The sequence below is a fragment of the Gallus gallus genome, chromosome 4 (assembly GCF_016699485.2).
Source record: "Gallus gallus isolate bGalGal1 chromosome 4, bGalGal1.mat.broiler.GRCg7b, whole genome shotgun sequence".
In the NCBI taxonomy this organism is placed as follows: Eukaryota; Metazoa; Chordata; class Aves; order Galliformes; family Phasianidae; genus Gallus; species Gallus gallus.
Genome location: NC_052535.1, coordinates 81295294 through 81313423, shown reverse-complemented (window position 1 = coordinate 81313423; position 18130 = coordinate 81295294). Strand labels below are relative to the sequence as shown.

Genomic DNA, 18130 nt, shown 5'->3' with positions numbered 1-18130 from the left:
TGCAGCAAATGTCTGCTCAGATAATTATTCGGGATTTTACTGTCTTGCAAAATCTGGTGGTTATTACAGGGAATGAGAGTGCTGGGTTATGCACTCACCAGAGACTTGGTGGTTATCATTCTGAAAGAGCAAAGAATGATGGTGTTATAGAAAATATTCTAGGAATAGCTTTGAAGCAAGGAACACGAACCTATTTATTTTGATGGAATTGGGGCTGCAGACTGTTGTATCCCAGCTCTGAGTATTTATTTTTTTACTTAATTTTGCAAGAGGGAAAGCGGATAAGAGTTCACCACTGTGCTCTGGGAAAGTGCTTCCTGATAGGCCTTCCTTTTACGGTTTCACTGGAGACTGACTCAACATAAACTGTTAGGGGCCTTTCAAAGCCATTAGCTTGCACAATGAATCAGTAACCACTTTACTGCTTTCTTCTAGGAATTGAACAGAGCTAATAATATGTTTTAGTTCAGCAAGTAAATTACCCATCTGGTAGTTGTATGGTGTTTATATCTTCGTTTACTGGCTTCTGGAGAGGTATTAGAGTGGAAAACAAATTGTGAATGGGTGTCTGCAGATCTTCTTCATGGTATCTTCTCCATCTTTCTTTCCATGTCGTTTCATCTCTCTGCCCCACTCTGTTTCAGGTCTGCACTCTGGTTATGCCTCTGGTGCAGACCTCCCCTAACAGAGAAGAGCTGTTGACAGCAAATAGCTCATTCTCTGCCTGAAGCTACTGGCTCCTGTGCTTCTACAGAACATAGCAATTCAGACAGCTTAGTTGTCAAGACAAAGTCAAGTCCTGCATCCAATCTAAACCTTTTATAAGACTCTTTCCTCTACTCTCCATGTCAGAGAAGTGGCTTTGAACTTTAGAAATTTAAGACTCTTTCACTCTAGCTACAAACTGTACATCTTGCACAGCAGTGCATGGCTCTCTGTTGCTGTCAAAGCAGATCTGTTGTTTGATGTGCCATAGTTATTAATCTGTTCCATAGTTATTAAACCCCTCTGTAGACTAAAGCAGCAGAATTCAGAATGAAAGCATAGAACATCCTTGCAAAAATGAGGTCGTTTGGTATTAATTAATCCACTTGATTCATTGTGTTTAAAAAAAAAAAAAAAACGAAAACATTTTCTTAATAATTGTTCCCTGAGAACAAATGCCTCATTAATTTTGAGCACTTTAGCCTGTATAAACTGTTGCAGTTTGATAATGGCCATTTTGTAAGGATGCTACTCATCACATACTCATCAAACAACATGTATTTATTAACCCACTGTGCATGCTGATTATTTATATTTCCTGCCTGCCTAGACTGCAGAACCATACAGTTGTCCGATGTGTAGATGGTTCCTCTCGGTGTTTCCTTCCAATTGGATAGCCATTTAGGCAAATCCAAAGTTTTGGTATGTAGCTTCCCAATTCTCAACGTGATGAGAAAAACAGGCAAGAAATACAAGGTAATTAATCTGCAAGCCTTCTTAAAGGAGCTGGAAAAAAAAAAAAAAACCCACAAGGAAGAGGGAACAGAATAGAAGAGGAAGGACAAAAGGAGAGTAAGCACGAATGAATATTAATTCCACTGACTTTCATTTCACAGCTTTTAGTGAGGCTTTTGACTTCAGAAGATCTGTATGTAGGCAATGTTAAGAAAATGCTGTCCTATATTTCATACGCTAGTGTGGTTTTTGTCTTCATATTTTGCACTCTTAATGGTGATGGGAAAAATGTAATCCCAAAGTTTTAGTGAAATGTGAATGCCATTGAAAAAAGGTCTCTGGCTGACACTAGGCACAATTCTAGGCAGTTCTAGGGGAGTTATTTTTTTTAACCAAATGAAGATCTGTAATAAAGCCTCATTATCAACCCACTGCAATCTTTTATGCCAGTGAAGAGTCTGACAGTTAATCCAAACTAACTACAGAGACAGAAGCTTTTACAAATGAATAAAACTTCAACTCTATTTAATTTCAGCTCTTATATTCAATTAATATCATTACAGACCCCAGACTCCTCACTCCAGCTTCTCCTTCTCTACCCCTCCAGCCTTATCATACCTTCATTTCTTGTCATTTGGAATCAGAATCAGAGGTACAGAGACTGTTGAACAACCTGTCCCTAAAAAGATGTCTTTGTTCCATTAGTTCCTAATTCTTTTTCATTTGTGTGGGAACCATCTCAGTAATCTTACAGTAAGGTTGCCCACAGGTATCTGTAGCCTTTTTAATGTTAAGGACAGACTGTCTTCAGAACTTTCATTTCCCTTCCTAAACATAATTTCTATAGGAATTTGTTCATTATGAGGCTGACAGTGCCCTAGGACTGTCCCTTGGAATGAACAGAATTCAAGGCTGCACCTCAAGTACTCTGTTCAGTTTTGGTCCCCTCACTACAAGAAAGACTTTAAGGTTCTGGATCATGTCCAGAGGAGGACAACAAAGCTGATGAGGGGCCTGGAGCACAAGTCTTAAGAGGAGTGGCTGAGGGTATTGGGATTGTTTAGTCTGGAGAAGAGGAGGCTCAGGAGTGACCTTATTGCTCTCTACAATTCTTGAAAGGAGGTTGTGGTGAGGTAGGGGTTTGTCTCTTTTCCTGGGTAACTAGTATTAGGACTAGAGAGAATGGCTTCAAGTTGTGCCAGCGGAGGAACAGGCTGAATATTAGGAAAATTTCTTCTCAGAAAGAGTGGTGATGCATTGAAACAGCCTGCCCAGGGAGGTGGTGGAGTCACCTTCTCTGTAGGTTTTCAAGAACCGTGGAGATGTAGCTCAGAGAAACGTGGTTAGTGAGCATGATGGGGGTAGGTTGATGGTTGGACTAGATTATCTTAGAGGTCTTTTCCAACCTTAATGATTCAGTGATTCTACTGCACTGGTGTTTCTGCTCAAAACAAGGTGGTTGGGTTTTAGTATCAGATTCCTGAGGCCAACAAAAGCAAACATTTTCTAACAGTGATGAAAGACTGGGTGTGCTCCTCCAGTTTGAGCGGTTTTCAAACTAGGCAATATAGGTTGATGACTGGACTAAATTATATGATGGGTTGATAGTTGGACTAGATGATCTTAGTTGTCTTTTTCAACTTCAATGATTCTATGATTCAGTATTTTAGTCATGCCTTGCTAACTGCTCCCCTCTGTTCTTCCTTTTAAATCTTTTGAACTCCAGCCTCTTCAACATCTGACTATTCCCTGCCTCTGCTTACTTGTCCACTTGAACCAGTTATCTACGGGAGTCCTTAATGTACCGGGATGACCTAAAAAAGTGATACTGCAAAACAAGAAAATGGAAGTGTGCAACTCTCAATGAGGACAGCTGGCATCCCTCCTTTTCCCATGAAATGAGGCACACCTGGTAAAAGTGTTGCGCATTCTGGTGAGTACATTTGCCATTGATTTCTCTTGACAAAAAGAGTACATTACAACCTATTGTAACACTTAGTGGCTTGAGTCTCCTAGCAACAGAGCTCTCTCTGAAGATGACCCTCCTCACTTCATTGTCTGAACCTGGAAGTTTTAGATAGCTCTGTATGATTATAATGAACTTTAAATAAGCCTTTTCTTTATGGAAGCCTCATTTTCCATTAAGCAGATTTTATTTCCATATTTCCTGATAGCTTAATGATAAAATATAATAAAGGTGCTTATTGTAAATACAATCACAAAAGAGGTAAGTGGTTTCTTTTTCGTAAGTGCATCTGAATTAATGTTTAATAATCCAGCTGTTTGTTTTTCTTTAGATCTGTTCCCTGACATTTAGAAAAACAGCTCTTATTTACTGAATGAAGGGCTTAGGGCTTTACAGCTGATAGCTATTATTAACGGCATACATGAGATCATACTGTGTAAAGGAGTAGTAAATAATTGTTTTAGTATTTCATTTTTTTTAAACATCAGATTTTATTCAGAATTCTTTACCCACTCCAGGGTTTGTAAAACTCAATGCTTTTTAAATTTTGTCTATTTTTTCATTCTTTCAAGAACAGATATTCACAAAATGTGGAAGTTTAAAATGAATTCCCTAAGAGCTATCTGTGAGAAACCATAGCATAAATTCCCATTTTATTTTTCTGTTTAATACCTACACCATTTATGTGCATCTCTGCATCACAAGTACCAAACTGATTGCTGTTCTAGTGTTCCCCCTCTGGAAAGCAGGAAAATTTATGAACTTCTAAAATAAAGAATTATAGAGCTGCAAAAGTGGCTGAAGATGTCAAAGATGTAGATAGGAACTGCTATTGAAATTGTCCTTAGGAAAAGGATTCATCACTGAGAATGGCCCACACATCAGGCATGAATCAATAATGCTGGCATGCTGGGGAAAAAAAACCAAACATTTGACTTGATAAATTATCATGAAACAAATAAAGAAATCCTTGTGCTGTAGTGAGCCCTTGTGGGGATGCTGTATTCTGTGTGGAGCAGCATGGATTGGGAAGGGTACAAACAAGAGTTATGACAAAGGTTGAGAAGTGAGAAAAAAACATGGCTTCTATTTGGAAACAGATAGGATAGAATGTGGTAGTGATAGAATGAAAACCCCCTAATATATAACTGGAATGCTATTGAAAGTGTCATTTTGAAGTTGCTTTCCCTCATTGAAGAGCTTCTCTCTCTCATACATGAAGCCAAGAACAGTGCAAGTCACCAGAGGAGGAGAACCTGAGGCTGTTTAGGATCCTCCATGCTAGGCATGGATTAGAATGTCTTTTTTAATGCATTAAGAAATAAAAAAATATTTTGGAAAACAGCATTAAGAATGACAACATACAAATAAACTGTCAGAGTTCTGCTTCATTCAGGTTTCAGTTGTCCAGATTATTAGTGATAAAAGCATACATTCAGCATTTACCATATATAGCTTTTTTTTTACCTGTGTAAACCATTAGATATGCAGCCAGTGATGGTAACTTGGATAATGAATACAGTATACTTCTTTACTGCACTTTTATTCTACACTGGAAAGGTTGTGGACACGTAATACAATTTTATGGTTATGTGTACGACAGCTCAGCATTATTACTTAGAAAAATAAAAGTGATTGCCTAGAAAAGGGTTTAAATTATATGTTTTCTTACAAATTGTTGTGAAACATTTAAAGCAGTTCAGTTTGATTCAACTGGAGGATATCATAAGATATAAGATGTAAGGGGTGAGATACAGAGAAAAGAAATTGCTTGCTTTAGATGTAGCGGGGACCATAATATTTCCAGTTATGCAGTTGACATTTCTTTGATGCCCACTAGGGCCTGTGATGATCTGCAACCCCCTCAGTCTTCTGAAAGACCCAGTTCACTGCTGAGGTGCTCCTTGTGTCACCATCTGCATGGCCATGAGCTGGGAAGGAGCTGATCTTCTGAGCTGTGGGCAGCTCTACCTGTCTACAGAGCTAAAAGAGAATGAAGTGCTGATAAAATGAAGCTGCAACCATGGGCTAGGTCTCCAGAGAAGGTATGCCTTGGGACAATTCAGGTAACCAGCAAAGCATAACCAAAGGTGAACTGATGTCTACTGAAGTGAAGTTGATAGATGTTAGGAAGAAATTCTTTACTGTGAGGGTGGTGAGACACTGGAACAGGTTGCCCAGAGAGGTTGAGGATGCCCCCACCCTGGAAGCATTCAAGGCCAGGCTGGATGGGGTTTCGAGCAACCTGGTCTAGAGGGAGATAGATGTCCCTGCCTATAGCAGGGGGTTTGAACTAGATGATCTTAGAAGTCCCTTCCAACCCACACCATTCTGTGATTCTATGAAGTGGGCACAGTAAAAAGAATCATCCCCAGTGTTTTTATCCACGTGAAGTTAATCAGCAGTGCTAACAAAATATTGCTAGGTGAGCACCACATACTCATCTGCTATGTTTTTTTTTTTATCAAAACAATAATCACTGGCATGCAGCAAATTTCCCATGCCCTAATGAAATTCCTCCCATCCACTGAACAGGTTACTCTGTATTTTTATCAGAGTTATTTACATTCATCAGTGGCAATGACAGAGAACACAGTAGTAAATTAATAGAAACATTTTCATTCACTGCTGATAAACATAGTTGTCCATCAGTTGCCATCCACTATAATTAAACAGCCATTGCAAAATGGAGATTTGTCTCACCGAGTGAAACATCACAGTATTAATAAGGAAATGCATGTTATTTTGAAATGTCTTAGGCTGCACTAAATTGTTAAAGAAACAACAATATTATTTGGAAGGTAGAAAAGATTCAGAAAATACAACATTTTCTATCATGTACAGGTTGCACAAAGTAAATAAATATTAAGATAGAATTCTGCTCTGTACTACCTCTTGCTTCATATTTCTCTGTAGAAATTACACATGGTAGACTAGTTTTGAAGCAACTCTTCTTTTGACTGGGTTCTGAAAATCTCATGGCCCTGACTTCACTTCAGATTCTTCACTTCCATTCCCTGAAGTTATTTTCACTGATATAACGGAACTTCAGCTTAGGATGCTTTGCTGTAACATTTTCATTCGTATCAGGTTAGCAATTTAGCAGCTAATACACATTTTGTAATTAGAAATAAAAAATGAAAGAGAAGGGCGATTTCTTAATGTAATTTTCAAGGCCATCTGTAATGGGAGCAAAGTGACTAAGTAAATTACAAAGTGATAAGTTAAATTTAAAGTATTCATGTGATCATCTAATATTTCATTGATTAGTAATCTTTTATGCATCAGTAAGACTTGAAATCTGATTTTGTTTCTCTCTCCTTTCTAGACATCTCAGTAAAACCCAACAGTTTAAGCAAAAAAAAAAAAAAAAAAAAAAAAAGACAACAATGAATATGACAATAGTATACCAAAAATCACCCAACGCCTTTAGAATTATAATGAATAAAGGAGACGTGGCTGGACTAGTCCAAGAAGAAATGACAAAGTTAAGTATAGCTGCCTTTATTTGAAGATTAAATTCTTCTTTCTCAGAACAGATCTGAAAAAATTATCAGCCCTTGTTATCAAAGTATCACTATCACAGTGAAACTTGGTGACGTTACGTTTCTGGCCTGATTGTGGTACAGCTCTTTTAGCATTATATGGCCTTTGGGAGAATCTGATCTCAGCACACAGTGGGCAGCAGTGCCTCAGTGACTTTTGCTTCTTATTCTCTGCTGCCAGCCCTGCCCTGACTACAGGGCTGGTCACTGCAGTCATCCTCAGACAGATACCCCACTCTCTGACTTCGGAGTACCCACCTTAAAGCCTTTCAGTGTGTGGAAATCTAAAGTCTGTTCACACTCTTGCATCACTGTTCAGGATTTGTATAAAAGCAAAAGCAGTTTTCTTTCACCTTTGTTGCGTTCACATTGTCTTCCACACCAAATCCTTCTGGAAAAAGTGCCTGTTTTAAGTTTCTTGTGTTTTATTGAGAGGTTGTGGTTTCTGTAGCATTTCTGTTTCTAGCAGCGTGAGCCCGTGGACTAACCCCAGATGTGTTCATGGTTCTTCTCCAAATTAAGCTATGAGTGCGTGGAATAGTTCAGGATATTATGCATCTCATAATGGATAAATATATGGGATTCCTGCCAAATTAGGGTGGCTCAGAAGCTGCAGCCCCAGTAGAAGAAGTAAATCAGTTAGGAAGGTAATGACTGCCTCACACGATATGCATTCAGAACTTGGTGCATAGACAAACAAGTTCAAGGAATTGCACTCATTTCCTTTGCTACTTTATTTGATTGTGCAGCAAGGGAGAGAGAATGAGGTAACTTCATTTGCATTAAAATTATGATCTCTGTTTTTCAAACCACTAACAGTCACAAAAGATCAGGAATATATACAAAACATCCTATTTAGGTGTTTTATTTGCAATGCTGTTTTTCATCAGTTATTAATGCCAGCTAGATCACATTCCATCAACAGAGTGTAGAAGTGACGGATAACAAGCAGACATTTAAGACGTGATCCTAAAGATACTGTACAGGCTGGTTTTACTGTGTGATAGCCAACAGCTGCAAGGCCAGAAAAATGTTAGGACTAACAGAACTGGAGCTGGACCCCTGCTAATAGTCTGTATGGGAGAAGAAGTGTTTGCAGCCCCACGCTTATAAAAAGCAATTAAGTCAGAGGCCAGAGATGGTACAAGAGCAGATTACAAATCATGCGATTTTAAACCAGATCACCTCTGAGATTTTTATATTTGATTTTCTGTGGAAGCCTTTAGGCTGTGCATTTTCCACTTATCTTCCTAAGCCACAGGAGCTTGGAAACTTGTATTTTGTTTCCCAAGTGAAAGCTGAGATGATTATGTACAGACATGAGTTAGGAGCTCAGACTGCAGAAGGAATGCCAAATATTTTGCAGGAGCCACTACTGAGAGCTTAAAAACAGTTTGCTTCTTGTACTGCTTTTTCTTAAGTATTCACATAATCAAAGTATAGGCTTAAGTGACGTGGGTTGGATAAATCCAAATACACGAGTATTTGGCTGAGCGCTTATTGGTGATACAATGAAGTCAAGACTAAGAGCTGCCACTATGGACAGCACCGTCTCTTGGCTAATAAACATCTCATTGGCTCCTGCACAATTTTTTCAAGTACAAATGCAGCCAGCTTTGTTCTTGTCTGAATAGCACCTCTTTTCCCTTCGTTTGACTTACAGCTGTGTCAGAAAGGGTTTAAAACAAGTTTTGTGTGGGGTCATACTTACTTTGAGAGGTTGTTGGACTCATTTGCTCTGTGGGCCCTCTGATGTATGGAGATACCTGTGCAGCAGTGTCAGAAGCAGAGATGGACACCACCTTGGACAAGTAGATGCAAGAAGTGCCATTCTGGTCCATAGGGATGTTCACATGGATCAAGAAGAACATTCTAGCTTCTCAGGGGAGACTCAGCGTTCACACAACGCAGAGCCTGTGAAATCAGTGTCCCCTCAGAGCAGGAATATTGTCCTCCCACTTTGGCTTCTCTAGGAGTCTTCTCTGAAAACGTACCTACTGTCTTCTTGAATTTTGTGAGACTGAGTTTGGGCACTCTTGCAATTCACACCTACCATGGAAACTTACGGTGTGGAAAGATTTTGAATATTTGCCTGCACCCCAGACTTTGTTTGTTTGTTTCTTCTGATAATCAGTATATAATAACAGTACTCATTTTAAAGTCTGTTTTGAAATTTCCCTCCCCACCTTTCTCACCATGGTACTACAGTGCTGCAGATGTAGTGTTATTGGTGCTACAGTGACTCCACAGCAGTTTCTGCATCAAAGGAAAACAGGGCCCGAATCATGGCAGGAGGAAGAGCTGAAACACTAGAAACTCTCTCTGGTATGTAAGTATGTAGTTTAAATCATTCAGTGTGGGGGAGAGCTGGCGTGGCAAAGACATGGAATTGGCTTTTGCAGGAATAAGTTGTGCTATAGACCTTCTTGAACAGCTTTTCCTTTTTTATTTGTTTGTTTGGTTTTTTTTTTTTGAACTTATTTTGCTCATGCAAAAAAGGATTCATGATATTTGCTAAGGTTCTTAAACATTATCATAAATACATAAATCCCTGCATTATTTTTTCAGTTAGAGCTTTTGTTGTGCCAGATCACTGCTTAAATAAAAGAGAATGCTTAGCAAATAAAGTTTTAGTGCAAAAATATGTTTGTTTTTTTTTTTTTTTAATACCACTGTAAATCTGGAATTACTGCCAGGATGAAAATAAGATTTATGTTAGCAAACTGAGAGCAGAATGTGGTGCACCAAATTTTGGAAGAATTCATAAAGTGCTTGAAATGGAAAACAAGGTTATGAGTGACAGTTTCAAGTCAGACTTTCTTTGGTGTGCCTTTGTGCCTGAAAAGTAGAAACCTTGCTGACAAGAGGGACCTGGTGTGCTAACCTAAAGGAAGATCAAAATGGGGAAGACGATGTTGTGAAGTAGAGAGGGGAAAGATACCTGGGGCATTATCTGGATGGTAAAAGGAGAGGAAGCACAGCCCACTGAAGACAGCAAGGGACAGAATGACAGTTACCACCTTAATCAAAGAAGTAAAAGGTAGCAAGAAAACAAAAAATAAGTGCAAAGAGCTCTCAGCAGCTAGCAGGCCAGGTTTAGATACTGGGGGAATTTTTGAACAGGCAAGGAGGGAAGATGGAGGCAGTATCCCCCAGCTCTAAAATCAAATAAATAAAAAATTAGCTTCTTGAAGTAGTTCACCCATGAGGGAAAGCTGGAGTGGAAGAGTAGAGAGGTGCTGCTCCTTTTTTGTAGTGGGCTGAGGATGAATGTAATTATGATATGCAGACATTTGGGACATTGCTTCCAAATTTATAAGAATCTTTTAAGGCACCTAAATCTGTAATTAAGGATTTGAATACACAGGCTATCTCAAGGACTTAGCCTTACCCTTCTCCTTTGCTGGGCAACTAGCAGATTGTAGACACACAGACACTCAGACAGAGAAAAGACACATAAGCAAGGTTTGTTATGGTGATTTTTTTTAATTCTACATACAAATAAAAGATCACATGTCTCACTGGGCTAAATGTGATTGTATTTGGCTACAGTTGATGGGACCTGTACTACCCAGCATTTAGTTTAGCGCACTGTACTTTTCTAAAGCAGACACATTTCAGTGATTATATCTTACAGTTCTTTTGGAGAAAAAGAACATTTTCACATAATTCCTTCTTTTTCAGTGGTGCAACTTCTTGACAGATAAACAAAATTGCTGGAATTGCTCTTCATTGTAATTAGGTAAATGTGATACAATCCTGGCAGTAAAAATGAGATTTAGACAAAATTTATCAGGAAAATAATTTGGTTCAAAACATTTTGGAGAAGTACTTAAGAAAATAAGTGCACAGCAGAGTATTTAGATTTGAAGAAAAGTGTGTGTGGAAACAGAGCAGCAGAAAACTGCTTACTTTTAGCTAGAACAGCAACCCATTCAGCTCTCAGGCACAAAGGAATTTTTGCTTATCAAAATGTATATTTATACACAAAATTATTGCCATTAACTGAAGACTGGCAGTGTGTACGTTTTTGGAGGAGGAAATAATTTTTTAAGTGCTTTGCAAGTCCAGTGTTCATCAATCCAACTGTCAGTCAAACAGAGGTGGGAAAATATAATTTGCAATATAAACTGTAATGCGTATCACAGCATAATGCCATAGCATAAACCAGGGATGCTTGTTCTCCCTTGCAGCAAAGGAAGGCCCTCTCCTCATGACAAGGTTCTCCATCACTGGAATGATACTAAGGAACAAAATTCAGATTTTCTTCTATTAAACGCACTGAACTACAGTGAACTGATGCCCAGCACTGAAGCAGCTTTACAGAGCTGTCAGGCACAAGCTTCCATTATTTGAGCATACCAGGCTGGAGGAATCCTTCGTGCGTTTTGGCACTGCTAGACCTTGTCATCTCCTCAGTATGAGAACAAGAAAATGGGGATGTAGTCATAAGAAGACAGCAGCTGCCAGTAACAGAATAGACCCTGTAGAGCTCAGTCATGCATAGAGAACCACTTCCCTACATGATATTCTGGCAAGAGTAACCAGGAAAATCAGAAGGTAAAGTAATTCTAGAGAAAGGTTTCTTGAATTAATGCTTTTTAAATATATATATACATTTCATATCACATGTGCTTTCTTCTCTTCAGATTTCCCCTGTAATGAGCTTAATGAGCTCTTAAGATTTCTCTGATATAGGAATCTCGTGGTAAGGTAAAGTAATAACATGAAAATATAAAAGTTGAGAGATTTAAATATTATAACTATTCAGTATAAGAATGGAGAGCCTAACAGCACATGCAATTGAGACTCAGATAGTGTATTAATAAGGAAGATGTCTGAAGTCTGTCAAAGGGCCAATAAAGATACATACAAGACACTTGTAGTCTTTTGTTGAGGACTGATGTTCCCTGCTGATCTCTTTTCTTTGGTGCAGACAGTGTGCACTGTGCTTACTTCTGAGAGACTGCAGCTGAATGGTGCTACTTCCTTCTTTTCTGTGCACAAAAATATTCTTGTGTTCAAAGTTGTATTGTCTTCAGACTGAGTCTTATGCAGTTTAGAAATGCGAGTGCTTCTCAAGAGGGCTTCTAATGCCAAGTCTTTTTTTTTTTTTCCCCATATTTCTGTTTAAAATTGCAAAAAGCGAAAAATTGCTATGCTCTGACAGTCACTCATAAGAGTTATCACTTGGCATGCATTCCAGCTTGCTAAAAGGTCAGTGCTAATAGCAGTACCTCAGGAAGACCGTGCAGATTGTTATGATGTTTGTTGACTTATGTTTGGTGTGGAGCTTGAAGTGGGAATTCACTGCCACCCTTGTGAGCAAGATCTCTCCTGTGATTTTAGAGATTTACACCTCACTTGTATCCACACATAAAATAGAAAGCAATCTAAAAGGAAGAATGGACACATAACAACACAAAGGTAGGAACACAGCTACAATGAATGGATTAAAAAAGTCTCTCCTGTCACAGCCTCACTAGTCCAATAGAACCATGATTCCTGTTTTGTTCTTGGGTACATTTTGTATCAGCACATAAAACATAAAGCAAAAAAAAAAAAAAAAAAAAAAAAAAAAAGAGAGAGAGAGAAAAAAGAAAATTTGAAAAAATTCTGCTTGCCATTTCTCGACAATAGTAGAATCTTGACAAACTGACTTGGGTCAAGATAAATCAAAATTATTTCTGCCAAGTTAGGCATGACCTTCTGGACAGTGTCATAGAAAGTGCCGGGGTAGCATGGAGTGAAGATAATTGAAGAACCTTTAATCATGTAGCTGGTATGTTTATTGTTCTACAGATGCTGTTCCAGATGTCATAAAGACCACAGTATAAAAAAAAACCCAACATAATCCTGCTTTGAAAATTCACTGTAAAGAAAGGAAAAGACCGACTGCATCTCTCTTGTAATGAAATCTTGCTTTGAGCCACAGGTCTCTGGGTGTCAAAGTAACTACTGAAGGAGGTGAGGAAAGGTTTTTTTTTTTTCCATTCTTCCCATGAAGATTGAGGTCAATATGACTGCCCTTCCTCCATCCATGTGCCAGATCTGCTTAGCGTTGTCAGAAAGGGCCAATTTCCCCTGCCTTTAGCCTGGAGCATGCAGGACTTGTGCAGGAGTGCAGCTGCTGTGCATTGACACTGTTGAGCTTTTTCCTTAGAAGGTTCAGTGGCAGAGTTGGAACTCAAAAAGCTGCAATCCCTGATTCATGCATGCTTGCAATGATTAGCCAGTTGAACTGGGCTGCCCTTTGCATTATCTGGCTTGTTCCCCCTCTTAGCCAGAAAGCACCCTTGCTGCTCACAGGAGGAACCAGTTAATTTGTAGTCAATTAGATGAGGAGAAAACTTAATGAGGATCTTGGTGTAAAGGTCACTGCCCACCCCAGCTAGTCTCCCATGCTCACATATATTTTGTGGCCTCGTTTGTGGGTAGTCAACATGTGGTTTTTGTTTTTTTTTTATAAAATACTCATATCTCACAAGACTAACATTCAGATGAAAAAGAAATAGAGCTTATTTTCCTGCATATACATACTGTGCAAACAGATTAGAGGGAGCTATCTTGCTGGAATGTAGTGGTATAATTCACACAGGTCTTATTGTGAAGGAGGACTTAATACCGGAGAGGTACTCCTGTTATCTCTCCTGATTGACTCAGGCTGGAGGGAAAGAATGAGGTGTGCACTTCCCATTAACTGCAGCAGTTACAGATCTCCAAATTTTTTAGCAGATGTCAGTATTAAGGAAATAAAACCTAATGTTGCTATGGGAGAGAATAGGTGTAACTGAAGCCTCTGAATGTAAAGACTGGGAAAGGTTGATTTGGAGTGATCAAAGGGAACCCTTTATCCTTCACAGAAAATGGAAAGAAGAAATGCAACTGAGTAGAAACTCTTTTCTATTACTTTAAAAAAGTGGAGCAGACATTTCTAAATACAATTTTCTTTATGCAAATCACAGAACTCATTATGCCTTTTCAAAAGTCTTTGTAAGACCTGAATATATTTCTAAACAAACAGAGCCAGTGGTATGTGAGAAACCATCATATAAAATTAAAGGAAAGGCAAAGAATCTTTGTCCCAGCAACTCCAGGCTTATCAATATTTTAAGAGCTTATTTTAATTTCTTACCTCCCTCGTCTGCTTAATAGATGATAGCAACAATTTCAGCAGACTGGATTTGATTTAACTCATCTTTGATGTGTGTGATTCATCTACAGCTTTCCTTTCATGAAGAGAAAAACTTCATCTCGGTATGAATGATATGTATCCCCTATTGTATTGGAGGTAGGTGTCTGAAAATGAAGATTTTTTTATATTTAAAATCTATACATTTCGTTTTCTTTTGGCCGTGAATTGGTAGCTATTGATAGAGTGCTCCATGTGCAGAGACCTGAATGTGAAAGTGAATCTCTCAGCTAGCAAAGGGACCCCATCAGCCTGAATTTATCAACCAAACATTATCTACTTCTTCCTGTATGATCTAAAAAAAAAAAAAAAAAAAAAAAAAAAAAGTGAAATAACTTTGCTAGCCTGAAAACATGAAATTATGAATTTGCTAAAAATATAAACATTTGACAGTTTGATGGCAACAACCTTAAAAACTGTTATGGAGACATTTGAACTGCTCCCAGTAAGCATTCTTCTGTCTTATGGCAGCTATAGCAGCCAACTTTATTGTTCTTACACAGAAAAAAGAGCAAAATACATTACTGTGGCACTTCAATTTTTTTTCTGTTTTTGGTCTCTATGTCTCTTTTCTATTTATTTGTCAGCTTTACGACTCTCTGATCTTCATCCCAGCAATTGTATTTCTCTTCTACGTTATCTTCCATTTATTCTCTTCACAAAGGGGACTAATCAGCTTTTCACACCTCAGAGTCCCCTGAAGTCTTTATTTCTTGCTAAATTCTACTCACATTTGTTCTTTTTTGCATGATTTTCTCTGCTGACCTTATGACTTTTGACTTTCAGAGCACATTTTCCTACACTTGATTGTTTTACTTGAACATTTAATTGCTTCTCATCCCTGCAGACACTACTTCCCTGACATTTAATAACAAGACTTAATCAGGATGTTTCTGCTCATTTTTTTTTTCTTTTCTGGCAATAATCAGCTGAAACCAAACATGGATGTAAGAAGATACCTGTTTCATGATTCTAAATAGAGATATTTCTAAGAAGTTTTGAAGTTATTAGAAACACCCTTTATTAACATTTTGAAAAGATCACTATTTGCCAGCTGAAAACAACCTTAAAATTAAGATAACGCATAGTAACTTAAATATAAGACTAAATATTTGAACTTAAGAAAATGTTTCCTAGTTTGTTAAAAGAACTTTGATTTTTCAAAACTGCTGGTGTGGAACTGGATTTGCAAAGTTTTGGTGATCTTGAAAGGCAATTTTCACATGTATGCAAGTGCTTTTGCAGCTAACACAGACACTAGCACAGAGAAGGCTAACAGCACTTGGAAGTTGGCCTCTTTTCTCCATCTGCCACCTGATCCATATCAACAGTGAAAATAAGAGATGCAGGGGCTGAATGCAGGCCTGGGGAGGATAATGAATCACGCTTGGCATGTTGTACTGTGGCACAAGATATTGAAGTTCAGCACTGAAGTTTTGTCAGGAGTTGGACTCAGTGATCCTCATGGGTCCCTTCCAATTTGGGCTGTTCAATGATTCTGTGATCTCTGAGGAAGATGCTTTCCTATCATGTCTGCCACTTGCATGTGACAGTGTGTGTCTGCAGCTCACGCTATCGATCCCCCTCTGTCAGCAATAATGCACTGTGGTGGATAGCTCAGCATCTAGAAAAAAACAACCCTTCAATAAACATGGTTTGAGAACGATGTCTCCTTCTCTGTTGTTTGCACAGGGTCCCCTGGCCCATGGTAAGTAAGCCCTGGAATTTTGCTTTTTAACAGATCAATTAAGCCAGGGCCTGGAGAGAAATAATATATATATACCTATTTAAAATTATCAGAGGCCTGAAAAACAGTTATTCCTGAAAGGCACTGGTAAAAAACTATGTGCAAAGAGACCCCGTAGCATTTCACGTAACTCTCTACTTTCGTATAGCTGGAGCTAGAAAGCTGGAGGTGGAACAAGACATTCAATCCTTTTCTCAGTTTCTTCTCTCTAATACTTTTCTGATCCTTCACCAACAATAACCTGGAATGCAGATTATTTTTTCTGGTGTTGTTCTTCTGTTTACCTTGCCTTGGCCAAGCAGTCTACTGAACTTTTGATGCTGCAGCTTTACTTGTTTTTCTTTAGGATGAGAAATCTGTGACAAAGCCCATGCCTTTGGTGGTGCCCTGTCTACTATGGATCCCAGGATAAACCCAGCAGGAGGTAATGGGGGTCTCTGTTTCCCCTGCTTATTCTAATGTCAGTGCTCAGACCTACAGGAGGTCTAAACAAGTTGTCTGTACAGACTTACAGACTTCTCCCAGGATCTGAAGCCACTGTTGGCTCAGGTCCTGCTTTCCCATGTTTTATACAAAGAGATGACCTGCAGAGAGAAACATTGACACAGCTCTGGTCTGAGCTGGGGGAGGGGGAGATGGGGGTGGAAGGGGTTGGGGAAGAAAGGACTTTGCAGAGATTTTGCATGATGCCATCGTAAGAAGTGTTAACAGAGCATAAATGGCAGAAGAAATAATGTGGGCTCATTAGTGTTGCTCTTGCAGTTCTGCTGACAGATCTGGCCTGAGCAGAAATCCTCCATTCAGTTGTGTACTTCTGGTTTATATAAATGTCAGTATTTCAGCTAGATGCTATGACTGGTGCAGTCACAAACTTCACAAAATCCATATTAGGATCTTTGGGGTCCTTAAAATTTGTGCTGGCAAATGAAGAATGTAATAAAAACATTCTTAGGCATAGCTAGTTTCTGAGCTTTTGATAGTTTGGTAGTTATTATCTTGCATTAAAAAAAAAAAAGAAAGGTCCCCCAAATCCTTCCAAGCCTAAGGAAAAGAAACAGAAAAATTGAGGAAAAATCTATTTTTTTTTGTGATAGAGACAATAAAGACTGCTGTGTATTAGAAGTCTTGCAGTTGTCAGTGGTGGGTAGCACTTGTTTCTAGATGAAAGGACTAGTGACATACTGGACTTGAAATCATTTTGATTACAGCCTTCCTTCTCTTCTCTGCTTGAATTACAATTTTATTAAATACGATTTCAAGGAGTGCCACTGCTGGGAACCAGTAGCCAGGGCACATCTCAAAGCAACATCTCACAGTCCAAACTATGTAGAAGACCTCGTAAAACAGGCCCACTGTGGCAAGAAGCATTTATTTGCTGCATCTCTTGGCAATGTGAGTACCTGTTCGTTGTACAAGCTGGCTAAATTTGCTGCAGCTCCACTCTGACCAATGCCTCTATGTTGTACACTTCTGGAGTACAGAGGGGCCCCAAGTAATTTGTGCTGCTATGAGACTACAAAATGTAGAAAGCTGTTGAGGAGATGTGATGGAGAGAAAACGTAACTGTCCCTTTCCCAGACAGTCAGAGTGCATCTGGGCCTTGAGAGACTATGCCAGAATTTTTCTATCAAAAACCTCTGGATATAATCTAATATTGATTAGGTTTCAGCTGACCTGCTCACTTTGGCACATGGACTTCCCTTTGCACGGTGCCATTGAAGGAGAAAGGTAATGTCTTTTTTGATAAGGATATTTGGCATGCATAGTTTTTCTCTTTGATTTGAAGGATCGTGCCAATCCTCTCTGAGGTTAAAATGGAATTTTCCTGTGTTTGCTTTCTATTACACTTTTATTCCACAAGTAGTGCCCACATTTCTTAGGGATTCTGAGATAATTTCCCTCTAATTGTTTCTGACACAGCTTGTTTGTTTTGGTAGTGCCTTGTAGATGCCTTGCTGAGGAGAATGGCTCAGAAAATTCAAAATATGGTTTTGTTGTCAACACATCAGAGAGGTATAGGAAAAATAACCCCCTTGTGTAAAATAAATAAATAAATAAATAAACTGTGATGGAACTGGTTTTATAGTTGGACAAAGCTTTCCATGCTGGGCTAAGACCCACTAATGTTTCTAGTGCAAGAGGCTGAGCACAGGAGTGGCAGGTAACACCTACGTGGCTCAGAGTTGACAAGAAAAGCTTGCTGAGGCTGAGGATCATTTCAGTTCAATTTGTTGTTAATA

General features: G+C 38.8%; 1 long non-coding RNA gene across 14 annotated transcripts in view; it reads left to right on the top strand.

The window, feature by feature from the left end:
• Positions 1–18130, top strand: part of LOC101751220 — a 73773-nt gene that overhangs the window by 43874 nt on the left and 11769 nt on the right. For 8 of the 14 annotated variants that reach the window (XR_005859291.2, XR_005859295.2, XR_005859294.2 and 5 more), the window contains 7 exons: positions 3167–3373; positions 5247–5451; positions 6735–9276; positions 11145–11511; positions 12754–12918; positions 14176–14242; positions 16237–16314. This is a non-coding gene — a long non-coding RNA (uncharacterized LOC101751220). Of the gene's footprint in view, positions 1–3166; positions 3374–5246; positions 5452–6734; positions 9281–11144; positions 11512–12753; positions 12919–14175; positions 14243–16236; positions 16315–17098; positions 17283–17552; positions 17619–18130 lie in introns of all 14 variants that reach the window. The other 6 variants (XR_005859298.2, XR_005859296.2, XR_005859297.2 and 3 more) reach the window with 6 other exon arrangements.